The sequence below is a fragment of the Phacochoerus africanus genome, chromosome 6, assembly GCF_016906955.1.
Source record: "Phacochoerus africanus isolate WHEZ1 chromosome 6, ROS_Pafr_v1, whole genome shotgun sequence".
Taxonomy (NCBI): Eukaryota; Metazoa; Chordata; class Mammalia; order Artiodactyla; family Suidae; genus Phacochoerus; species Phacochoerus africanus.
Genome location: NC_062549.1, coordinates 69600318 through 69627474, shown reverse-complemented (window position 1 = coordinate 69627474; position 27157 = coordinate 69600318). Strand labels below are relative to the sequence as shown.

The 27157-nt window shown below is 42.8% G+C and overlaps 1 long non-coding RNA gene across 3 annotated transcripts in view; it reads left to right on the top strand.

Moving 5' to 3' along the window:
• Positions 1 to 27157, top strand: part of LOC125129288 (uncharacterized) — a 297482-nt gene that overhangs the window by 238481 nt on the left and 31844 nt on the right. For all 3 annotated transcript variants that reach the window (XR_007135442.1, XR_007135443.1, XR_007135441.1), the window contains one exon: positions 3658 to 3765. This is a non-coding gene — a long non-coding RNA (uncharacterized LOC125129288). The remainder of the gene's footprint in view (positions 1 to 3657; positions 3766 to 27157) is intronic.

Here is a 27157-nt window from a genome sequence, read left to right as displayed (position 1 = left end):
GTCTCTTCCCAAACACAAGTCCAAAATTATTCCACATGTTGGCTGACCCATTAAGGACCTTCCCAGTGGATATTTGAATAGAAGACAACAATGTTTAAACAGACCAACTTCATTTTTTTTTTTAACCTCATTTAACCCATTACCTTCCATCATGGTGCTGCTTTGTTTACATTTTCTACAACTGAAAAACAACTATTATATTAGCATATAGTCACTACCAAGTATTTTTAAGAGGAAGAAATTTAGGGGGTAATCCAACACAAATGTGTTTTCAGAGGAGAGGTAACTTTTTTTTTTTTTTACTTTGGGGCATCAGGAAATGTGTGCCCATAATACTATGAAGGTTTGCGTATGTGCAGGAAATGTATATATTTGATATGCTCACTGCACTTGAGATATTTTGCAAATGATCTTTAAAGACACAAACAAGAAAAAGCAGTCATGCCTATCAAAAATAATTCCTGGTCCCTGTACATCAGCCTCAGATAGATGGTTACCCAATCACGCAGATTTTTAAAATATCAGCATTCTCCCCAAAGACTATTATTTTTCTACCCAGCACAGAGAGGAATAATTTTGGGATTTGCCCTTCCTAGGTAAACAGATGATCCTGACCTTTGTAACATCATACTGCTCTGTGGTTTTGGAGCAAAAACCATGTATAGAGAGGCACAGAAAACCGAGGCACCAAATACAGCTTACATTCCCCCCAAAGAAAGAAGATCATCAGAAATAACGTGGTGCACTTGATTAAGAATGAAAACGTGGTCTCATAACGTAAAAAGTACTGCTAAGGCCCAGGAGAAGGAAGGGAAACTGGGTTTGATGACTTAGTGCTGATGGCGTGAACTCAGATAAAGGAAGCCTGCTCCGCCCCCACGTGGGAGGAAGATAACGCTGTGTGTCTGAAGCACTGAGGGTTCTCATTTCCAGTTCTGATTATGGCACTTCTAGTGAGGGGAGGGTCAGAAGCTCCACGCCGTGCCCCCAGCCATGGCCTCTCGTTCAGGTTCGAGGAGAGGCTGTTCTGGCATGGAATCAGGCTGGGATTGGACTGCAGCCTCTCTACTTGGCCTTGGCCTTGGACAGCTTGCTTACTTTCTCCCAGCCTCATATTCTCTCTCGGCTCATGAGCAAGACAATTCCAGTCTCCCAAGTGAGGATTAACTGCCATGAAGGGGAAAACAGCTCACATGTACCTGGCAAGTCCTAAGTCCCAAAAGCATGCTATGACTGACATGCAGCCGCAACAAACGTGGCCGTTTCTGTCAAAAAATAGTGCTGCAAATGCATATCCAATGCAAAAATTAAGATGACTAGGTGGCAATGCAGAAATCATATTTTGTAAAGCAGCCAGACTTGTTAATGCATATTTGATGGGGGGAGAGGGCAGGATGACAAAGAACAGAGTGCCCCCTTCACCTGCCACTCAGGAACTGGTGTGACCTCATGCGTGTTACCTAAATTCCCTGCGTTTCAGTGTCTCCACCTGAAAAGGGGGTAATAATAAGAAACCCACCTCAGGATTAGATGAGATGATATAGGAACCATCCCTGGCAAATATAAGCACTATAAAACTTCGCCAGCATTCCTAGTGCTCTGATGGCTCTGAAATAGAGGCTCGTGATTTCATCCTTTACTAACTTTTGGCTGTGGTGTGGCAATAAAATCTTATTGCTGCTCAAAAGCCCAGGAAACTGACCAAAATCCATTGTTCACTTTTATTTGATTTTTTTTTTTTGTTTCCAGTGTTTGCTAAGTTGGAACTATTGTTTATTTTATTTCATTGCTGCAAGCCATACCATAAACTTGCTGTGTCACCTCTCCTTTTCTCTCTCTCTGCTTCTCTTCCTCTCTCTCTCAGACACACACACACACACTCGTGCAGGGTGCGTGTAACTGGAGCCATCCAAACCCCAAGCTGTTATTAGGAAAATGCTTCAAAGTACAACAGGAAAAGGAGTGGCCTTATTTTGGCCTCAAAATGAAAAGACTTGGATATTGGTCCTAATTCTATCACTTAACCTTGGGTAAAGCACTTACTTTCTGTATGTGTAAAATAGGTAATGGCATGTGTTTTCATTTCATGGGCTCCCTGTGAGGACCAAATCTGTGAAAGGACTTTGAAAAGTATGAATCCCTCTATAGGCTTAAATATCAGGTACTGGAATTAATATATTAAAGACAACTTCACCACCAAACATTCATGAGTGTGATAAACAGATTAATGAAGACTTTATAATAAATGTATAACTGTCAGAAATGACCTAAGAGTCCAGCTAAAAGGCCAGGGCATCCAAATTCTCTGGGTCCTAAACCGTGAGGCTGTTCGGGAGATACAACTCTGTTCTGCTCCCAGGGGGCTCGTGCGTCTCTGGATCAAGTGATTCTGATTAATACGTGGACAAACAGGGCTCACATTTTAATTTTGCTTCTTCCTATCTTTGAGAATATTTCCAATATTACAATGTCTATCCCCCAAATAGCATAAGACCCAAATAAAAGTAAATCCAACAAAATCTGCTTAACTCAGGCTGCTTTAAAATAAGAGTTTATACAATGGGACAGTTGGTCCCAATCCTGGTTTAATATGTCTGCAGTACAAAGGGTCTTTGCTGCCTCCTGTTTCTGCAGAAAAAGGAGCTTATTAAAATAAATGTAGAATAGAACTTAAGCTCCTAATAGGAATGGAATAGCAATAATTGATACAATAATAACAAAAACAATAAATTATTTTTCCAGGATATTTCTTATTCTTGCTTTGTAATTTAATTTAGTAATATTCATCTTTCAAGGGTTACTTCATATAAATGCAGAAATAATTATTTCTCCTTAAAAAGTTCTAGTGTTTCTTTTAAAGAATAGTATGACAATAAAAAGGCAATTCTAAAAATAAATTCAAATTACCTGTAGTGAACAAAGTAATTCAAATCTAAATAACACTGAGAAACATACAGGCACCTGACCATTCTGTCATTAGACAAGAGGGCAGAAGAGGCTAATTGATCGTGATTACAAAATAAGCATTTTTCAATAATAAACCATAATGAGTCAAATAAAAATCAATGTGTGTATTATCTGTGTTTGTGTCGTGAGCCTGAGTGCATGTACTTGTGTGTTCAAGCCAAATTCAACTAGCAGGCACTGATCACACATCTCATCTTGTGAATGGCATTAGATATCTTGTTCAAAATCTCTGATTAATCTGATTAAGCTAGTGAGTGAATAATCCTTTAATCCTCTCAAGAATACAGTTTATGTCTGCTGAGTGTCAAATTTAAGATGGGTAAGCTGTAAATACCAAAATTTAAGTGAAAGGAAGGAGAAAAAGGCAGCCACCCGAAGTCAAACTGTGCCGCCTCTTTCCCGGCTTCTGTCTTTTGTGGGTGACCTTCTCGGCTGAAATGAGAATGAGAAGCATTAGGAAAAATCATAAATCATCCTCCAGCGGTGGCGCTGCGGCAGGGAGCGTATCAGTCACCGGAGGACCAGGCTGCTAGCATGTGCTTCCCTTTTCCCAACCAGCTTAATTATAAATTAATGGGCACTGCCTTTTGCTTCTCATTTCATTCTGGAGCAGAAGTGTTTAAAACCAGATATTTATTTTGTAGTTAGAAAACTGTCGCAGGGGCTAAAAACTGCTACATCTTTTTGTAGAATCACAAGAACAGGAAAATGAACATCCTTCCATTAGAATCGCAGTCCGAAGACGACACTTCAGCAACTGTTACTGCATTTGGCTTTGACCGGGTCAAAGGAATTGAGGTACCCTGATGCTGCTTTATCATTATGCAGCAAATTCAAATAATAACAATGAGAGGAAATAGTGTGGGGAGGTGGTTAGCAGAAAGACAGTGATGATTCATTCAATGCCCAAGGAAAGGTTAAAAAAAAAATTCTTTTAAAGTGATGGGCTGGCTTGCTTGGGGCATTTGACCACCTACTTTTAACTGAAATATGTATATATCATGCCAATCAGAAGTTTAGAATATCTGTAGCCCAGAATGTGCTGTAAATTTTTGTGTGTCAGTTGTTTATGAAATTGTCCCCTGCCCCTAAAAACCTTGACTGCTGGAAGGGCAAATGGCTCAACAAGATTAATTTGCCTCTCAACTACTTTTTCATTTACTAATTTAACATGGGTCAAGGGGATCTGGTCTAATTAAAGTATTGGCCAGCCCTGTAAAGCCGAAAGTCTGTCTCATCCCTTAATTCCTCATGATGTGGGGAAATGAGGCAAAGGAAGAAGACTGCTCCGGCCCCAAGTGCAGCTCCGGGATGTGTCACAGTCTGGGAGGAGAGGCAGAAGACCAGCTTCTTCTGCTTCTTTCCTGCTTGGGCTATGGTGCAGCCTCTGCTCTGTGAGTCTTCCCATGAAGCCTGGAAAAATTGGGTGCTCCGTAACCAGACAATGGAGGAATCCTGACTTCCTCCGTTTTTGCCTGGATGGGGGCACTACACTTCTAGATGTGCCCCAAACAGACCAAGGTCAGACAAGGGCAAAGAGCTTCTGGTCCCAGCAGAACTAGCCACACCCCCAGCTGCTGTATTCTCCACCAACTTCTGCAAAGCTTTCAGCAGGGCTGACTTCAGCATCCTTATCAACTGTCACACATTGGGCACAATTTTGTACTTTGGGTCCTTTGTTTTTGATAAGGTAGACAAGTGTCTCACATCTCTGGCTTGTGTGTTCAGCTCCAACTCTCTCTCTCCCCATCTACTCAGTGGTAATGGCTTTTGTAATTATGACTTGTTACATGATCTTATCCCTCTGGATACTCAGTCTTATTATCTTTAATCCCATCCACCTTTGACAGTGAACTCCCCCACCCCACCCCACCCCCACCCCCAGCATCTTCAGCTGGGCATGAGCTGACTCCGGACTTTGAAGGGCATTGCTGGGGCCCTGAGGACCACAGACCCTATTATAGCTTCTGAACTGAGAGTGACCCAAAGTCAACACAGGGAGGTTTAGGGTTTTCTGCAGACTTTCTTCTAAGACTTCTGGCTGGAAAAAGAATAGTTTTCAGCCATGTCCACGAATGAGCTGTGAGGCTGAGGAGTGGGTGCCTACTGGCAAACCCCATGCTGGTAACAAATCGTGAAATGATGCCATTTTTAGTTCAAGGAGTAAGGGCTCTCTTAAAAGCCCACAGGGCAGGGCTTACCAATTGTGCAAGATCATTTCTGAAATTATTTTACAATGAACCTGATTATGAATAAATATCTAAGAGACTATGCATATAAATTGTGTCATTTGTAAGGTTTTTTCTTTTTGTACATATCCCTTAATTGACTATCTTCAGACCCTGTTCTTACCTTCTCATAATCATAATTACTCATATTACAGAATAACAGGCACACTCTTTTGCCTTTCATAGCATATAATAGCCCTCTCTGCCATTCATTTACTCATGCATTCATTCATTCAACTAATGTTCATAGCAAGTTTATCAAGTGTATGGACATAAAGATGCTATGATTTAAAATGAGCTAGAGATCCCCTTGGTACGTTCCATACAGTGTCCATAATAGAGACTGCAGAATCGTATATTTTATATATGCGGAAGCCTTGCCAAAAAGCAAGGTGAAATCACTCAGTCCCCATCCAGTTCATTCTTTATGACTCAAAAGACCATTACAAAAGCAGACTTGGTGAGGATAATACGTTAAGGTCACAGCCCCCTACTCTTCCCTCACTAAAGTGGTGCCTCTTCATCTGGCTTCAGATCCACCTCTTCCTTTTGAGTTTCTGCTGACTCTTGGAAAAATCCATATATGCTGATATAATCTAGAGAGACCTTGGTGAGAGAATAGGAGGTCTTAAAGGATTAGAAGGACAGGGGGGTGACTGGTTCCCTGGTGGCCTAGCAGTTAAGGATTCAGACTGTCACTGCTGTGGCTTGGGTTCGATCCCTAGCTTGGGAACTTCAGCATGCTATGGGTGTGGCTAATGTATATACATATATAAAAGAAGGGGAAACGTGCATGATTGACCTTTAGGAAATCTTAAGATCTTGAAATCTTCTTTCCAAAGAATTCCAGAACCAAAGTGGGAATCTGGACTATAGGGTGTTACAACCCAGTTTTACAATGGACCCACAACTTAGAGTCCCACTAGTCTATTTCACTAGCCCTTCTACTCTAAGTAATGGGAGTTTATACCAGCAGATTCAGCTCCATCCAGGCTCCTAGCTAGTGCTGGTCAGGAGAAAATCCAAGCTCTGCTCCACCAGCCAGGGATGGCTAATTTGGTCAAATATTCGTGTTCATAAATCTGGGATCTGGAGTAGGCTCTGAGACCTCAAATGGCCATTGAGTCCCAGATCTTCTCTAAGATCATCTACATTTGCTCAGATTAAAAAACCAGGCCTGAACTCTATTCTAATGTCCAGGCCTTCTGAGCCATAGTCCAATTGACTATATCCCTAAACCCTGCCTAGCTCTTGGCAGGACTTTCTTAGATAGTCCTGGTCCCAATTTTCCATACCTTTAGTCACTGATTATGTGTCCCTCAAAACAGAAATATTTTCCAAGAAACTGCCATCCACATAACATCTGGACTAGCCAGAGATCGGAGGATTCCAACTACACTTCAACCATCAGATGAGACCATCTTACCTGACTTAGATCTTGTGCCAGTTCACTGTGACTCATGGCACACTGTTGTTTACATATCAGCCACTCTTTCAGCGCCCAAGAGACAGCTTAATATTTAGGTCAGTCCCCCTTGCCCTTCTGGTTTCAATTTCCCCTTCATTCCCTTTGACCCATGTTAACCATATCCTCATAGACAGCCTTTCCCGAGTTATGCTACTAGGGCCTGTTGGAGCAGATTTCTAAGAAAGCAGAAATGGGCTACAGACATTTTGTTGGTTTTGAGGTTTATTTAGAATCAAGTGTTTCTTAAAGGACCTCTAGTTCCCCAAGCCCAGCCCAGACCAAGAATAGCCCAGACGGTTAAAGAAGGCATTCCTCCACTTTCCAGGCTGAGATGCAGAAGTGGCTAGTGGCCACACTACATCTTCCACATACGTTCTTGTATCACTATATTTTACCCTCTGGCCTATTGTTCTTCTGAACTATGACACTAGTGAATTTATTGCCTCTTGTGCTATATAGCAAACAGCATGTGTCCAGTGTTTTTAAAAATAAGTAGAAAACTGGACTTTATCACCTAGTTTTGCATCCTAGTCATATGTTTTCAGCATTCACTTAGACATAATAGCATCATAAAAAAAGGTCACGAAATTCATTAGATTGATGAAAATTGGAAAGCTGGACAATGTCATTATTATTGGGCATATGCATATAGCAAATCCTTTATATGCTTGCTGAGTTCAACATAGACTGATGCAGACATTCTGGAAAGAAGCTGGTAGTACTTAGTTAAATTCAACATTCCTTATGACAAGAGCTTTGTTCCCGAATATAAATTTCAAAAACATTCTCACACACTGGAGGGCCTACCCCGTGAGGTTTACCATCATCTTGTTTGTGGGGAGCAGGGGAATCCTGGTGTCTGTCACTAGTGGAGAAGTAAAACATGGTAGATGCCAACTCTACTCTGCCACAACCAGAAACAAAGAGCTAGGTGGCTGCACAGCCACATGGATAGAGAGGTCTTAGAAACAACAGGCTACAGTGATCAAAACGAAATAGAACAAGCTATCTAATATAATGATACTTGTATAAATTAGAGTCCATGAACAAAAGTTTTATAAGAACACATAAAAACAAAAGGATATCATCAAACACATTAACCTGACTGCTGTGGTCAAAGGAAGAACGAGAATCGAAGTGAAAATGTGAGAAATGGAAATCAAATGAGATAGATAAAAAGATGGATGCATAGATAGATAGATAGATAGATAAATAGATAGATAGATAGATAGATAGATAGATAGATAGATAGATAGATAGATAGATAGATAGATAAACGTATAAGTGAGCCTGGTAGTGGTCAAGAGAGAAGCCTGTGCAAACCAGTGACATGGTGTCATGAACCAAGATGTATAATTAACACCTTTCTGTACTTGAGATAAACTAAAACAGTTTAAGAAAGCTGGTAAGATTCTAGGGCAATAGGACATGATCACTGAGGCACATCTAAGACTGAGCTTAAATGCTAAACATTGAGATGTGGTATTGCTCAACCTGTTCTTGGCCTGTGAGACCTGGATTTGCCATGAACATTACATCTGGCTTCATAAAACATCTCTCCAGTTACCAGCCAACACTGAGAGCCTTGACTGGGACCTGTCCACGAGCTCAGCATCTTTAACAGAGGAGGCACAGGCAGCTGCCAGAAGGCAAGCTGAAGTTAGACAGCTACTAGTAAAGCGCAATAGACACCCAGTAAAAACATCTTAGAGCAATATCCAGTAGTCCAATAGTACAGCAGAGCCATAGAATGGGACAAAGTGCAGAAGTTGATAGCCCAACCTGGTAAATGCAGCAACTGGACAAACAACTGATCTCAAAAAGCTCAGTTTTTGCAGCCTGAGCAAACCCAAGGGCAGCCTTCACATATATCAATGGAAAGTAGACATCTCCATTCTCACTCTTTCTAGTCATTTACCTACATAGACTTACAGCTTCAGGCCCCAAGATCACAATGGAGATCACAACATTTTATTGTCTTTGAAACAATTCATCTTTCACAAGACCTCTTAGAGAATTTCTATGTGGATGTCTATGTGGACAGTCCAGGGCTAAGTTCCAATATGGCAGCCACTAGCCACATGTAGCCATTGAGCACTTGACATGTGGCAATTCAAACTTAGATGAGAAGACATACTATGATAATCAAAAGTCCCATTAATAATCTTCATGCTCATTAAAAGCTAATATGATATTTTTTGAAGTATTAGGTTAAATAAAATACTTATTAAATTATTTTCACCCATTTCTCTTTACTTTTTCTGAAGTAGCTAGCAGAAAAATTTCAATTACATCTGTGGCCTACCTTCTATTTCCCTGAGACAGGGTTGGCCTGGGAACTTGTGTATTGATTTATAGCTTCTCCTTTGGTTAGTAATGTGAAATGAAGCCTATTTTCCTACAAAGATGGAAGATTCTTTCTTTTAGATTACACTGCTATTGAGAAGACTGGAAATCATGTTCAGTTCCTTAATATTTTTTGTCAGTGGGAATTCCCACTAGCAGCTTCTGGCATCCTTTATGTTTTTAATTCCACCTTTCTACACTAAATAGAGGATGACCAAATCGCAATAGACCAAGAGGTCCATGTAGGTTAGGGACAGCCTGCAAACACCCTAATGATGATTTTTTTTTCCTTGCTTTTTAGGACCGTACCTGTGTCATATGGCATATCCCAGGCTAGGGGTCAAATAGGAGCTATGCCTGCTGGCCTATGCCACAGTCACAGCAATTTGAGCCTCGAGCCATGTCTGTGACCTACGAACCTATACCATAGCTCACAGCAACAGTGGATGGATCCTTAACCCAGTGAGTGAGGCCAGGGATTGAACCTGCATCCTCATGGGTACTAGTTGGGTTCATTTCTGCTGAGACATAACAGAACTCCCCCTAATGATGATTTAAATTACATTCAACGTGCTCAGAACTTTTGTGGCAAGAGTAATGTCCAGAAAGTCTCCTCTGGGCTTGTTCTTACAACCCTAGAGCAAAAAGCTCATTCTCAGTTTGAGATGGAAAAGAAATGGAAACAATTCATACGTAAATATATCACTTTCAACTGTAAATGGAAGTCAGAAAAAACAATACTCATTCACCTCTTATTCTCAGGAGTCAATGCGATAAGAATTCATGATTTTAAAAATCTATATGCTCCTTTGAAGACAGAAAAAAGAGCTTTATTTAATAAAAATGTTGTATGTATAATTCAAATACTGGAATGTAATGAAAAAGTTTTATTAACTTGGAGTTAGGATATAGTTTCTAGTCTGACTATGACCACATAAATATATCACCACTCTTTTTTAAAATTTTTATTTTTTTCCTTTACTTGAGCCTGATCCCTGGAGTCAACTCCTGATTGTCAGAGGACTTGTTGTAAGTAATGGTCATTTGTGTTTCATAATTATCTTGATTCAACACAATTAGTTCCACATTCTGCTGTTTTCTTCTGAAGGCATCTGTAAACATCTTTTACACAGTTCCAGTAAATAGCTTTTGTCAATAATTAAATTTGTTTCACTAAAAAGGGGTAGTATGATCCAGAATGGCTATTTTAGAAGTGCTTTTACATACCCTTCCAAGAGTACAAGAAAGTTTTCTTCAAGATACCAGCCAAGAGATTCCTCTTTCAATTATCAACCACAGTTCTGCAATTTAGAATGTCTTTGGTCACAGCTTTAATGTGGGTAAATCAACATAAAGCCTGAAGGACATTTAATTAAAAAAAAAAAACAAAAAAGGAGTTCCCGTGGTGGCTCAGTTGTTAACGAATCCGACTAGGAACCAGGAGGTTGTGGGTTCGATCCCTGGCCTTGCTCAGTGGGTTAAGGATCCGGCGTTGCTGTGAGCTGTGGTGTAGGTTGCAGATGTGGCTTGGATCCTGCATTGCTGTGACTCTGGTGTAGGCCGGAGGCTACAGCTCAGATTCAACCCCTAGCCTGGGAACCTCCATGTGCCGCGGGAGCGGCCCAAGAAATGGCAAAAAGACCAAAAAAAAAAAAAAAAAAAGGTCCTGTGTTTGGTTGAATGATTTTGTTGCATTCCCTGGAATTATTCTGATTCACTCCATGAAAATGTCTTGAACATCAGCCGTGCACAGGGCAATAATGTGATGATCTCAAATTTTTCACGTGCATCAGAATCACCAAGCTCCTACTTTAGCAACTGATGTCAAAAACTGGATCCCAGAAATGTGCACTTGTAACGTCTACGCAGGGGGATTCAGAAGTAAGAGGGACTCAAAGGCCCACTTTTGAAAGCTACTGAGACAGAGCTTCAGATTCTGTCTCTTAATGTTCAGAGAAGTGTGGGCTACAAACTTTTGCCCCTTAAAGTAAGAGGTGATAGTATATCTCACGCAGTCTGAGTAAAACTAAAATAACCCAAACGCGGTGGTCCTTATCCACTTGCTGCTAAGACAGCATGTTGAAGAAGAGGATGGAAAGTTGGGTGTCATTTCTGAAAAATCCACTTTGAATTTCCAAGAAGGCTTTCTCTAAGAACTGCTCCTAAAACAGAAATCAGAAACGGGCAGATCCTTTACTGGGTGGTAAAATCTGCAGACAGGAACTAAGCCTGGAAAACGCATTCTCTTCAGGCCACTCACCGGAAAGCACTCAGGGCCATCTGGAGGGTGTGGCCACCAAGACGGTGGCTGAGCACCCTCCCTCTGCGCTGCTCCGCCAGCCACGAGTCCCTCTGCAGATGCCACATTCAGATCTGTGCTTTGTTTTGCCTCCTTTTGTTGTGCTGTCCCTACCCCACCCCTCCACCCCCACCCCAGGACAAGGTTTGGCCAATTTTAAATAGTACCGATGACAAGCTGACAAGGGAGGTTTTGTTGATGTTCTGAGGTTGGAGACAGAAGTGGTGCTGCTGATAGTGACACAGGGGGAGAGGAGCAGCTTTCCTCTCACACAGGTGACAGCAGAGAGCCGTTGCCCTGCTGCTCATCCTTGTGACATGAAATTTGGAATTGAGGGTCCTCTCTCTATACTTGTCATTCCCAGTTCTAATAGGATCCGAACCAGAGAGAGACGAAAATCAGCGTATATCAACACCTCAGTAAGATGCCAGAGTAGATCCATACTGGTAATGGGGTTTCATTAGGTGTGGTAAACCAATCAAGCATATGGAGAAAACTGGAAAGGCTAAAACTGGTGAGCCCCACCCTTGCCGCCGCAGTAAGGAAGAAAGGCACCAATCCCACTGCAGGAAGAGAGAAATCGGGCGCATTTCCCACAGTGGCTTTAGCATCCTGTTTTAAATTACAATACTTTTTTCCTTAATCTCCCCCCAGATTAATATCCAGTAATAAAAGGTAATTCCCCTATCCACATTTGGCAGCTGTGAGGACATTTAGCCACTTCAAAGTCAGGTGGTGGAACTGTGTGAGGAAAAGACACGAGGTAGTTAAAAATTTGAAGAATATGTCAATTGGTAAAATTAGATAAAAAGTTACGCTGTGTTCTGCCCTACATTTGGACTATCGCAAGCAAGGCAAACTTTTCTAGGCAGACTGCTGAGGACTGCCAATTTAACAAGCTGTTCCATGCTGCAAGGGACATATTTATGGACATACTTTCAACAAGACGTACCTAGTGCTACCAAGCTGTGCTGTACTAAAGAGCAGAAAGAATCAGAACGATAGATTAAAAAAAATAATAATAAAGCATTTCACACATGGGTCCTATTAAAATCAGATCAAGTATTCTGAAATTTACAGGCAAAAATATTTAAAATAATGACAGGGTTGTTGCATGATCTAAAAAGAAAACACCCAGGAAATGCAAAAGATAAGATTGACACAGCATGTTTAGCTCAGGCTGTTGTACAACAAGGCCCTTGAAGGGAGAGAGGAAAAGCCAAACTGCATTGTGAATATTCTCGTTTTTAATCAGTTGGGTCAACACAATTCCAGCACTATTTAAAACCTAGGCTTAGCTCATGAGTGTTTTTTCAATATAAAGATTACCGTTCACAGAATCTTTCAAGAGAGATTGACTTCATGTCTCTTAATCTTTTGATGGTCCCACAGTCACCTGGAATCACTACTCTTACTGGTGCGTATTTATTCTGAGAAGCCACTGGCCATTTCCTAGGCGCATACTTCCTGTCCCTGGGAGTGTGTTTGGGATACTGATGAGTCAGACTGTTCTCTATTTAAAACTTGCTACCTATTTCTATTTTGGGGAATGGAGATATCAAGTCAACTTAGAGCTCATCTTCTTTGTTCTGGGGAAACATTGCTCTGGGGGAAAAGTATAAACGAATTGGTGGCAGTGGTGGTTTGGCAGGAACCTGGGGTGTGGTGCTTGGGTGATGGGAGCTCCCTTCCCCAGGCATTGATTGCATCCATCCATTTACTTGACCACAAAATCTTGTAGGAGGGAAAGAAACAAAGCCAAGGACATTTTTCCTTGAGAACCAACAACTATGACACCTTTGATGGTCACCAGTGTCTGCACGCATTTTCTTGTATCAAGGACCAGGCAGTGAATATTCCAGGCTTTGTGGGTCTGAGGGTCTCACCACAGGTCCTTGGCTGTGCTGCATGGAGGCAGCCATAGATCATACGAAAACAAATGAGCATGACAGCGTTGCAATAAAACTTTATTTACAAAAATGGCAGCCTGGATGTGGCCCTGGGCTATAGTTGGACGGCAGCCTGGATGTGGCCCTGGGCTGGGGTGACTCCAAGAGAGGCTGCTTGCAGAAGAGACAAACGACTTTCCAGGAAGAAAGTCATTAGAAGGAAAGACGAGTTCAAAACTGATAAACTCTAGGACCGGGGTTGCTGGAGAGGATGACTGGCACATGCTGTGAAACCTTGGGAAAGTTACTTTCCTTCTCTGTGCCTCAAGTCCTTCAAATGTAGAATGCCCATGGGAGCTCCTTCAAGGAAAGGCAGTGCAGAGTAATTGACTTAAAATGTCAAAGTGCTTGAAGCAATATCTGGAATACTCTAAGTGCTAGGCACATGGGAAGCCCAGGATGGTCTCCAAGAATGAAGTCTTGAGCAGGAATCAGGAAAAAGGAATCATCTCTGGCTACTAAAAGTCTGACCAAGAACAAGTTATTTCACCTCCAGGGTGCTATTCTCCTCTATAAATAGCAAACAATATCTGTCCACACTGTTGCACAGAAGATGTGATATACTTTGTAAAGTACTGGTCAGATTGCAAATTATCTTGGTAATTACCTTCTTTGCAAGCAACTTATATCACACGGTACAATTTTAGGACGACTAAGAAAAATGTCAGAAAGTGATTTATATAAAATGTAAATGCAACCTGGTTACCCCTTCTTAAAATTCTTCCTATCACATTCAGAAAAAGAAGGAAAGAAAGAAATGCCATCATCTATCCCATGTCTAGCTGTCAAAATCCTGTGCATGCAAAGAATTCCAATAACTGCTGCTGTGTGTGGAGTCCTCACTCCGTGCTAGGCCCAGAGAGTTACATACGTGATCTCATCTCACCCTGTGGAAATGCTGTAAGCCTAACCAGGCCGGTTTTACAGATGAGAACTCTAAAACTCAGAGGACTTAAATAATCTGTCCTGTGTCAGCATCTAGCAACTAGTGAGGCTGACTCAGCCTGGGGTCCTATGCTGCTTTAACCAACCACTCCACCTGATCCTGCCACAAAAAAAGAACCTCTCTCTCTACTCTGAAACAGCAAAGTGCTTTGTTCATATTCTTTTCATGGGAATACAATTCTACCTTGAATAGAATTTTTTTTCATGGGAATACAATTCTGCCTTGAATAGTGATTTTTTTTTTTTTTTTACATATCCCAGGTTATCTGATAGTTTACAAGCATCACAAGAATTGAGGATAAGCCTTGTGTACCTGTGAGCATCCCCTACTTGCCCGGCAGGTGCCTGGGCAGGGAATGGCAGGAGGACCGAGAGGGAAGAGCAAATGCACAACTTGCTTGACCTTTAGCTGCCTTCCTTGAGAACGAGCTAGAAAATCCTCTGTACCTCCAGAGACTGCTGTAAGCATTATCTAATGAGAAAAATAAAACAACTTAGTAAGGAATTATAATACCTGTTATTGAAGGGAAATGGATATCCGTTGAATATCTGTTATTCTGGGGAAAACAAGCCATGGACTGGGTTCGCAGAGACTCCCCAGCAGGAAGCTGGACAAAAGTATGCCTTGTTGGGTCAGAAGCAGCAACATGGAAATGGGGCACGATCAGCCTGGAGATCAGGATTTCCTCCAGAGCCTGGCAGGTTCTATTTTCTAGGGTGAGGTGCAACCGCTAAGGTTTCATGGGAGGAGTGTCACTGGTGTGTGCTTGTGTCCTTGACACTGAGCTATTTCCCATAAGTGCTGGCAGACTTAGGTATAGATTTGTGACTTGGGCCAGGCCACTGGGGTGGATTCTGTTCTGTGGGTTTGAATATGCGGATTACATTTACCAGGGTCGATTAAGAACACATAGCTAAGGAGTTCCCCAGTGGTTCAGTGAGTTAAGGATCTGGCATTATCACTGCTGTATCTTGGATCACCGCTATGGTGCGGGTTCAGCCCCTGGCCTGGGAACTTCTGCATGCCATGGGTTCAGCCAAGAAAAAAAAAAAAGAAAACGCAGTTAAAATCACTCTAAAAATAGCGACAGAGTATTATCAATGTGGTCACCATCCAAGGTTATTAAACTGTACCGAGGTCAGAGTGGTTTGTGGGGGAGATGGGCTCTTAATCAAAAAGAAGAGTCAGTGGGGATTTGAGTACCATGAGGAGAAAAGCCTGAACAACCTGCTGAATTGGCCTGGAAAGTGGGGCGGGGGGGGGTGTTTTGTTTTTTGGGGTAGAGGCACGCAGTAGATTGATGTGGGATCTCAGTTCCCAGACCAGGGATCAAACCCAGTCCACAGCAGTGAAAGCTCTGAGTCCTACCCACTAAACCACCACCTGGAAAGCAGAATTTTAAGGACAGCGATGAGCAAATAAGTAACAGCAAATAAAGAGAGAAACATGCAAGACGAAGATGGGGAAGTGGAGAGAAGGAAGTGGTTATACTATCAGAACTTGGAAATCTGGCGGCTAGCTGACTGGGGTCCACCCTCAACTCCCCTGCACCCTCCTGTGTGCTGTGTGCGGACAGACCTGGGACCCTGCCCTCATGCCACTTTTTCCAGGGGTGCACCTGACATCCTCAGTGAGAAAGCCCTCCTGGCTCAGCCCCTTTCACCAGGCCTTCCAGAAAACCAGGGGTGTTCACCAGAGCTGGGGACCACAGTCACAGCCCTGGGCTACCTTAGCTCTAGAAACAGTTCCAGGTAAGTTCTGTGAGAGACTATGGCCATCAGTTCTTAAGTTTTCACCAGGTTTGCCAAGGGAGGCTTAAATGGTGAGAACAGCTTGTTTCCTTGACAGCAGAAAATCGACAGTTTTTTTTTTTTTAATCCTTTGTTGTCTGTCAAGAATTCCATAGAAATAATTGATGCCTAAAAACACAAGGAAAAGTGCATTTGTTTCCAACTTCAGGGTTTGCTTCCAAGGAGACTGACGAGAGGCAGGAGGAGGGTTTCTGAAATCTGAGCAGTGAGCAACAAAGACCCTCAGCGAAATGGGGCACAGGCGGAGTCCCAGGCATTGCCTTTCCGGTCGCAAGGATGCGTCCAGCAGCCTCAGGACCAGCGGGCTGCCTGGGAAGCAGGAGGGCAACATTTCCAAACAAAAACAAGCCACAAGCAAACAAACACCCCAGAGAGGGACAGCTCCCTCAGCACAGCCGAGTGGGGCCCGAGCAGAGCCGCTGCAGACCCGGCCAGGCTCCAGCGGGTCTGGATGTCGTTGCAGCCGCCCAGGCAGCGCAGGGAGCGCCCGGGGCTCCCTCCTGGCCGGGGTTTCTAAAGTGGGCCGAGGGGTCGGCGGTGACCGCGGCCCCGGAGCTGTGAACCCCCGCGCTGGGCCGGCCCATCGATTATTAACGAGGCGTCATTTTAAAAAGGACTGAGCGAGGGAGGCGGCGATGGACTCGCCTACACTCCAGAGAAAACAAAGAGGATGGAGGTGGGGGCAAGGGGGGCACTGGGGAACCGGGCACAAATGCAGCTCTCAAGTTCAAAAGGCTTATTTTGCATGAGAAAACACACGGGGACTGGAGGTGGGCGGTAAGCATCTCCCCTCCCCCATCTTTAATATCTGCTCAGCAAAAAGTCGGGATTAAAACCATCGGCCTCTGGGACACCTTAAAAAAAAATCCCTTTCTTCTGTGTCCTTATGTACAAGGGTAAAGACCAGCTTTCTATGGCCAAGTGGCGAGTGCTGAGGGAGGGCGAGCAGTGGGGCGCCCAGCCGGAGCCTCTGTCCTCTGCCTGTTCCCGATTCCATGGCCCGAGGCGATGGTTTGCATTTTTAGGACAACAGCCGGCTATCGGCAAGCAGGAGACCTCTCGTCAGGCTTCATTACTGCGCACAAAATGACACGGGCTCGCCCGTGGTCACACCGCGCTGATGGGCTGCTGAGAGGCCTCTGCCCTCCCTGCGATCCGCCCCCGCCCCCGGCGGGCGCCCCCCCCCCCTCCCCAAACCTGAGCTCTGTCCCTGCTTGCCGTGCCCTACCTTGGGACACAGGGCTCCGGCTGGCAATCAAGCTTTACCACCTTGCTTGCTATTTGGTGTGTACATTGCCAGAGAGGCTCGGAGAAGAGCTCTATTTACCACCCCACCTTCTTAGTTCCAAACCACCCTCTCCCTTCCTTCCCCTCTGAGAGGCTTCCTGAATCTGAGGCTCCCTTGCCCCATCCCCTGATGGATGGGACAGGACCGTTTCTGGGTACTGGGAACACAGAGAGCCAGGAATACAGACCCCTCTCCTCACAAGGTCATTTACCTTTTTAGTTACTCCCTAACTGCAGCAGTCTTCTGTGTCTGGCCTAAACCATAACTGCCCTCTTACAAAGAAATTCCACAGCCCACAGTGGCTGGTCAGCACCATCAAATCCTGTCTAAGAAGAAGGGCTGCCCCTTTTCAAATAAGGGGGTGGGGGGGCTGGGGGGGATGAGGCACAATGGTTAGCTCAGTGCTGATCCACCAAGTACTCTAACTTAATATCTCAAAATAAGAATAGGGAATACAAACTAACTGGTTATCAGATTACTGAGTATTTTTCTGTGGAAAACATTTAAGCCAGGTTGAACTTGACCTTGAAACTCCAGTATGCTTTTCTGAAGCCTCTGGGGCTCAAAGTATGTGGAAGACTACTAGGCAAATCCAACATCTGAATCTTTGAAGAGAGCCACCAGGAGAGATGTGATGTGGGAAACTAAGAAAACCACAGACCACTGGCTAAAGGTCAGGTGTGGAAAGGGCGATCAGTGTATATTATACGGCAGTCTCGTGTTACCTCTTCCATTAGTTGGGGTACGGATAGGCTCAGCAGCTATAGTGTGAGACCCTGCATAAGGAGGCTTACATAAAACAGAAGCTTATGTCCCCTTTGCTTCACAGTCCAGAGATGAACAGACCAAATTAACAGAGCACGTCTGCTCCGCAAGGTTATTTGGGGATCTAAGTTCCTTTCATCTCTTTGATTGATACTAACTACTAAGGCAGTAGTCCTCAAACTTGAACACAGAGGTTGGTAAACAGTTTCTGTAAAAGATAGCATAGTAGATATTTTAGTTTTTGCATCTTGCATACAGTTGCGATTTTACATTCTTCTTTGGCTTTGTTTGTTTGCTGTTGTTGGATGTTGTAACTTTAAAAATATGAGACAAGGGGATACTACTCATCCATAAAAAAAGAATGAAATAATGCCATTTGCAGCAACATGGATGGACATAGAGATTATCATATTAAGTGAAGTAAAACAGACAGAGAAAAACAAATATCGTCTGATATCACTTATATGTGGAATCTAATAAAAACGATGCAAAGGAACTTATTTACAAAATAGAAATAGACTCAGATCTCTAAATCAAACTTATGGTTACCAAAGGGGAAATATGGGGGAGAAGGAATTAATTAGGAATTTGAGATTAACATATAAAGACTACTATATATAAAATAGATAAGTACAATTAAGGACCTAGTGTATAGCACAGGGACCTCTACTCAATATTCTGTAATAACCTATATGTGGAAAAAATTTTTTTAAAAATGACTTACTTTGCTGTACATCTGAAACTAACACAACATTGTAAATCAACTATACTCCAATAAAATTTTAAATAAAAATTTTAGAAAATAAAAATATGGAAATGATTCTTAGCTCACTGGCCCTACAGAAGCAGGCTCCCATAGTCACTGCCTCAGGGCTTCAGAATTCCCTGGAGGACTCTCTGAGCTCACCCCCCAGAGTTTTTGACTTAGTAGGTCAGAGTGGGACCCAAGAATCTGCATACCTAACATGTACTTATGTGATGGTGATGCTGGTGGCTTGGAAACTCCACACCGAGAACCACTACCCTGCAGTGTTTTCTTTGCCTTCAAGGTCAAAGCTCAATCTCCTGCGTATGCATGTTCCAGAGCAAAAGAAAAGGAAAAAAGCCTCTTTAAGGATATCATCAAGAAACTACACCCATCACTTTCACTCACTTCCCATTGCGTTGGCCTGACCTTGGTCACAGGGCTGCAAAAGAAGTGGGGAAATGCAGATGTTTGTCAGGCTGTGCCCCCTCGGTCCCACCATCCTTGGCAATTGCCCAGCTGCAAGGAAGAAAGAGCCCAGAGTCAGTGACAGAGACATCAGTGATTTCTTGGACAGGGACTCTTACACGTCTGAGGCGAAGGTTCTAGAATGACACCCCACTGAGTACGGCAAACAGAAGGCAGGATACAGCAGTCATTTTCATGGGGTGGAGGAGGAGGCGATTACAGGGGGCATGATGTCAGAAGGGCTCCTGGGCTGTGGGGCATCTGCCTGAAGGAACGTGTCCCCTGTAGCTCTTTGGGATAGAAACTCTTGCGTTTCTTGGAACCAGCGTTCAGGCCCGAAGAATAAAACAGTCATTAGCTGGGGGTCTGGCTACTGAAGCAGGCAGTTTCTGATTAAACTTGCCGCTCAGGAGAGGGAGGCAATCATGCCCATAAGATAAGAGTGAGGCAGGGCCAGGGGGCGGGGACGTGTGGAGAGCAAGAAAGCAGCCATCTTTGGGGATACAAAGTTCATGCGCCCTGCTCCAACTTAGGGGCTTTAATATGAAGAGGAAGAAGAGGAGCACTCGCTCGGTGGAACAGTTAGCGGATTCTGCCACGCCAGGAAAGAAGGGGATCAGTGGAAGGTCTTCCACATGTTGTCAGGTTGACCTCACTGTGACTACCCTCTGTGGATGGCAGAGCCTCTCTGCTACATTCTCAGACAACAAGTAAACTCATGGCACACATGGACCTCAAGTGTACAGAGCAGACAGTTACCAGGAGGAGTGGCTTAAGCTCCCATTTCCTAAATGTGCATATGTTCTATGTGCCCCACAGGAGGCCGGCAAATTCTGTAAGTCACATTTGGTGGCTTTCAATCTCTCAGGCCTTTTAGTCTTAATGAATTTCTAGGTATTTAACAATGACTTGTGGTTGAAATAAATAAATAAATAAAAATCATGTCTGTTTTATATTTCTACCAAATATTAGATTAAATGCAAATCTGCAAATACTCATAAAATTACTTAAATTTTTTAAACTGAAGAATAGTTGATTTACAATATTGTGTCAGTTTCAGGTGTACAGAAAAGTGATCCAGAGATACATAGATATAATAATAGTTCAGATTATTTTCCATTCTTGGTTACTGGAAGATATTGAGTGTCCCTGTATTACACAGTAAATCCTTGTTGCTTATCTACTTTATGTATAGTGGTTTGTATCTGTTAATCCCACACTCCTAATCTATCTGCTCCCCACTCCCTTTCCCCTTTGGTAACAGTAAATTTGTTTTCTATGTCTGTGAGTCTGTTTCTCTTTTGTACGCAGATTCATTTCTATTATTTTTTAGCTTCCACATTTTAGAATATTTATGTAATCCTGGGGCACGAAAACACTACACATTGTGGTAAAGAGAAAGTCAATAAGGTAAGGAATGTCAAATTTGACTACAATAAAGTAAATAAGCCACATTCCTAAACATTACTCCCAGAATACAAAGATCGACCAGATATAGAGGAGAAATATTTGCAACAAGTGTAACAATGAAAAATGTTAGCACTCTTCCCAGAGAACATTGAAGGCAATTCTCAAAAGAGAAATATGCAAATGACCACAGAATATATGAACATATCATAAATATATGTGCTCAAATTAAAATGTATTTTTTCCCTATCCAATTGGCAATTTAATTCCTACAAATTGGTCAGTGTTGAAGGGAAAAGGGTACACTAATTCTGTGCTAACAGAGATATATTTGCAGTTTGGTTCTGTTCATCAAAAGTTTTAAACATAGATTACTGTGGACAGATTCTTAGAATGGCTGCCTGGCATTCATGCTCTTATGTCATGCTCTTCCCTGGCAGCTCATGAAACCTGTTACTTTTGTCTCACCAACAGAATAAACACAGAAAAAAAAGCAGAATATATGTTGTTATGTGATTACGTTACATAAGATTGCAACACCTCTTGCTGGAATATGCTTCTCTCTCCCTTGCCGGCTTGAAGAAGCAAGCTGCCATGATGAGGGCTGCCTAGGTTGGCAGGCCACATAGCAATGAACTTTCAGCCTATCTTTAGGAGCGGAAGGCACCCCTCAGCCTATACCAAAGAAGAATATGAGTCTTTCCGTCCTACAACAGCAAGGAAATGGATTCTTTCAGCAACGTGAGTGAGTTTGGAAGTGGATGCTTCCCAGGATAGCCTCAGAGGAGACCACAGCCCCACTGATGAGGGACACTATGAAGAGGGACAAGCTAATTGGTGCCTAGACTCAACCCACAGCAACTGAGGTCACAAAGGTGTGTTGTTTTAAGCTGTTAAGTGTCAGGTAATTTGTTATGCAGCAAAAGATGCGGATACATGCATATTAATCCCCAAATTCTACCTCTAAGAATTTATCTAAACACATTTTGCCACAAGGATACTCACAACAGTATTATTTAAATGTGAAAAATTAGAAGCAGCTAACATATACAAAAATAGTGTGTTAAATTATGGAAAATCCACAAAAGGAAATATTATTCAGTTAACAAAAATTATGATGGTGATAAACATGCACATTTCAAGAAAAATGTTTTGACTCTTATACTAAGTGAAAATAAATTTTCCAAACCAACTTGCATCATCATTCCCATTTTAATTTTTAAATGTTTATACATGTATAGAATGTAATCCTTGAAGTTACATACCAAATTAATAATTATCCCTGAGAGGATTATAAATTATTTATTGAAAGGCATGCATTTTTATAATTTCCTATACTGAATATTTCATGTCTTGGTGAAACAACCACAAGAAGCTAAAAATTTTTAAACCCAAAATGGAGGGAAGGAAAGAGTCCCCAGCTTCATGAAAAAAAGAAAAGGCTAAAGTCCAATGGAAATGTTAGCTGATTTACGGTTAATAAATGTAAGTGACAAATGTCCCCAGAGGTGAATAAGTTGCTAAGAGTAATGACTTCCATTTCTTGTGCATTTAGAAGGTACCAGGCACATGCTAAGAATTTATAGGGCATTTGTTGGTTTAAAAATGGGCTAAGGTTTGGGTTTATCCTCTGTGTTCAGAGAGATAGGCAGCCGTGGTCTTAGGCTTTCAGCCATTCTTACCCCACTTTACCCCTCGCTGTAAATTAGGTAACAGGCAAGGCACCTCCTGAGTAAGAGCAAGGAGATCTTGCTCACCCAGGACCAGGATAGACTCCCTCAAATGTGGTCTGGGCAATGATCTCAAACAGATCAACTAGTTTTACCATCACACAGCAGTTCTCAAAACCTTGCAGCTTAGGTTGCAAGGAGCCAGAGAGACGGTCTTTATTTGTTGTGGAGTCTACCACAAAAATAGAAGAGGCCCTTACTGCACACTTTCCCCTTGAATGACTGAAAACAACAGTTGCTGTTACAGATGCATGGAAAGAGCAAAGATATTTCAGTAGGCTTGAGGACAAGCTAAAAATTACCAGCTCCTCATAGGAATTACTCATTCTGCTAGAGAAAAATGGAAGGTTAGCTCTTGCCCAAATCTATCTCATTTTGCAAATTGAGGCTCATCTTGGCTTAATGACATGTCTGAGACGTCAGCTGTCCCCTCTGTAGAATAATCTTTTGTTACCTAATTAGAGTCTGGTCAGGGTGATCTCTTGGTTTCTGGCAAATAGAGGGCATGTGATTCCCTCATCCAGGTGTTTTATCAGTCAAAACTGTCTAAAAACAAGTCCAGAGGACGTATCTGTAACCCCATCCGATGACATGGGTTCAGCTTTCAGAAAGACATGAACATATAGAAACTCTGGGCTTATAACAAATCCTTACTTAACTTCTAGCGTAACACCCTCAGCCGACTTGCCAGTGGAGTTCCAGAGACTGGTAAAGACAAGTTCCATGCTCCTTCACGAGGCCAAAAGAACCCAAAACACCTGCCCTGTGACAGCCTGACTTTGGAGAATCACCTCTCGGAAGGTTACTTTGATTGCTTTAAAGATTTTTCCGTTTGAGAAAGTATACCAATGACATCTGTTCATTCTGCAACAGAAACCAACCCTTTCCCCAGGATTTTTCAATGTTTAAACAGACAGCCGAAACAAAGCTGTGTGTCAGTGTGAACCTCGTGAACTTGACTGCCTGCACCTGTACAATTAGTAATTAACATGTTCAGTAACAAAGCTGGTAGGTAAAGGTGACATTCTCGCCTCTTAATTGGAGTGATTAGCAGACCTTTTTTTGTCAACCATTCACAGCTCCCCTCAGGTGTAAAATGCCACAGGTAAAGGGATGTGGGTGGAGTAAGCAGAAAGGAGAGAGTGAACAAAAGTTTATAGGACAGATTAGGCTGGCTGAGAGGGAAGGAAAAATACGATCACTGCAAGAAACTGGCTAAAACTATGAAATGAGTAGGAACATCCATAATGTATGATACTTTTTAATGCTGATATTTTTAAAAATATTTTCTTCTCCCCATTCCATTGCTATATAGGAAGACTCCACTTTCAAGAAATTTAATTTTGAATGCAAAGATCCAAATGAATTTTTTTTTTTAAATGAAGCCAGGCACATCTGGGGAGTCTTTGCTTTCCTAATAATACTCCATAAGGTTCACTCTGAGAGTCTTGACAGCAAATATTTTGGGGTTTTTATAACAGAGCCTAATTATTTAAGACTTTTCAGGAATACAGGAAGCAAAGATACACATCTATGTTTCTTGTTTAAACCTCTCTTTCTTTTTTTGGAAAAGCCAATAGAGGCTCCCCTCCAGCTGGTTGAGTAACTTCCTATGTATCCAGTGTTGCAAAACCCCACCATTAGTTACCAACAAACCTTTACTTATGTTTCCTGGACAGTGTCACCCTATGTTAGCAGCGTTCCAGTTTTCAGATTTTAGCCTCCAGGCCTGGCTTTTCTAGTTTCCTGATATGTTTGTCTTCTTAAAGACATGGCTCCATATTGACTATGCAGAGATGTTACTGTTTTTTCCTTTACACACTAGAGGCTCCAATATTTCTTGATAATGGGAGGGGTGATGAACATGTTGTCGGGACAAAAATCACACACATTGGCGAGCTCCATGAAGACAAGACTTACGTTCCCACCATCTAGACATCACGAGCTTTTAGTGTACAGAGATGCTCAAAGGATTAGATATTCCTGATAGAATATGAATGACAATGACAAGGAGTGCCTCCCACAAGTCCTACTTTCCCGTCACACACAGTCCTTCTGGGGTGAGTGTGCCCAGAAGATTTGCAGGGCTAGCTGAAGTCTGCCTTTCCCTAAGATTCTTGTTTTCCTCTTGGGAGTGTCCTTCTTCATGTTAACCTACTTTTCTCTTAGACAGTTTGTCTGCTTTCACTGTTTGGAATTGGCTCCCCATCACCTGGCCTCTTCATTCACTGAAATTCAGCTTCATACCAATGACTGCAAAGTTTTCCAGATCATTCTGAATCCTTCCACCTTATCTTACCTCTTGCTTATCTTCCATCCACATTTCCCTAATCTATAGTCTTTTTTTTTTTTGTCTTTTTAGGTCTCATATATGGCATATGGCATATGGCATATGGAAGTTTCCAGGCCAGGGGTCAAATCAGAGCTGGAACTGCCAGCCCACTCCACAGCTCACAGAAGTGCCAGATCTTTAATCCACTGAGCGAGGCCAGGGATGGGATCGAACCCACGTCCTCATGGATACTAGTCGGGTTTGTTACCGCTAAGCCACGATGAGAACTCCTATAGTCTTTCTTTAACCTACTTTTTTAGCTCTGTATCTATGCCAGACCTTAGGGATTTAAGACCCTTGTTTATTTTGCTCACAGTTTTGTGGGTCAGGAATGAGAAAGGCTTGGCTGGGTGGTTCATCTTGATCCACATGGCCCCTGCTGGGGTGGGTGGTCTGGAGGATCCAGGTCTAAGATGGCCCCTCGCCCTCCACAGGGTCTCTTCCTCCAGGACCTGCGTGCACAGCTTGGGCTTTACACAGCACAGTCACACTTGTTACAAAGCAGCTGTTTTCCTCCGGTGAGCCTTCCAAGAGCAAGCATTCCAAAAGCCTGGGAGGAAGCTGCAAGACTTCACTTTTGTTAGTCAAACAGGTCTCTAAGTATAGCCCAGATTCAAGAGGTATGGGAGAATGGACTCTCCCTCTCCCAGAGAGAACGGTGTGCTCATGTCCTCAGACATGGGGAAGGCACTGACGGCTGCCATCTGGAAGGCAAACTGCTTCACCCACCATCTCATTTGGACATTCTACTTTTCTTCCCTAGTTTAAATCTCTAATAGTTGCCTACCTAATATACAGGGTATTATCCTTGTACCAGGCCTACATTCAGGACTAAGTAAAACCCATCTCAGCCCCTGGGAAACTATTTAAAATCACCAGGAGGCCCTGACACTCCAAAGTCATGTCCTTTATCCAGCTTCTGGGGTCTCTGATTTGAGCCACTAACATCGTTCTGGTGGGGGCAAGTCCAGGCACAAGCTTACATGTGACTCAACAGAGAGGCATGGCCAACCCGACACGAGCACGTCTTAATCCAGAACTGCAGGGCAATTTATTAAGATGAGTTTCTGGATTTCTCCTGGGGGTAAATATGGACTAGAGGGAAATGCCCCTGGAAATGAGCAGAGCTGGGTGTGACCCTGGAACCTGGGGTGGCTTTGAGGCATAATGTTCATCAGTCTGGAAGGAGGGGGTGGTGCTGTGGAGGGTAGCAGTTGATGAGTGAGTGCTGGCAAGGATGTGGGGGTGATGTAATAATATAAAATATTTATCTGCCTAAAGCCAAAAGAATATATATTACCTATCATCTCCCTTTCCCCCAAAGAATACAAATAACTGAAAAGTTTTTCATCTGTGTATATTCAGAGAGAAGGAATTGATGGCAGCCATCTTGGAGATAAACTGCCATACCAACTCTTCTTCTTGTCATGTTCTTTGAATATCTACCATAGATAGATAGATGTACAGACAGACAGAAAGGTAGGTAGGTAGACAGACAGATAGGTAGATAGATACTGATACTCATATTTGATTTATATATCAAAGTCTTCATAGTTTTCCATACATAAAATCTCTATAAGATAAGAAACTTGGAGCAGTTACACCACTCAGTTCCCATCACGCAAGGTGATGGACCTCCTAGGCATCTGTCAGGTTAAAACAGTCAACTTAGGAGCCCTCCTGTGGCACAGCAGGTTAAGTATTCCAGCATTGTCATTGCAACAGCTTGGGTCACTACTATGGCACAAGTTCGATCCCTGGCCGGGGAACTTCCACATGCTGAGGGCATGGCCAAAAACCCCCCAAAACCAATCACTTTAGTTTCAACCATCCTCCTAACACACAAAGTACATAAACTTGCAGAGGCTGATTAAATTGCACTAGGACAGATCTTTATAAAAAGAGTAGGAAACATATGTAAATATCACATCTGAATTTAAATACAGTCTCTAACTGCCCTAGATTTTGCAATGTATTCATAGTCTTGAGAGGAGATAAGAAACCACTTCATAATCTGTTGAATCCTGGTAAATTCTGTTTACATGTGTTTTTATTTTTTGTTTGTTCTTGTTTTTTGTCTTTTAAGGGCCACACCCACGGCATATAGAGGTTCTCGGGCAAGAGGTCCAATTGGAGCTGTAGCTGCCAGCCTACACCACAGCCACAGCAACACCAGATCCGAGCCGTGTCTGGGACCTACACCACAGCTCATGGCAAGGCCAGATCCTTAACTCACTGAGCAAGGCCAGGGATCCAGTCTGTGTCCTCATTGATACTGTCACTACTGCAGATGAGGTGACCGGCTGCTCCCCAGTCACAGCACTCCCAGGGGATGGTACAGTCCATCTGTCTTCAAGTCTGACTCCCCCTGAAGTGGAAGATGTTGGCCCTCTCCCACACTTCGCTCA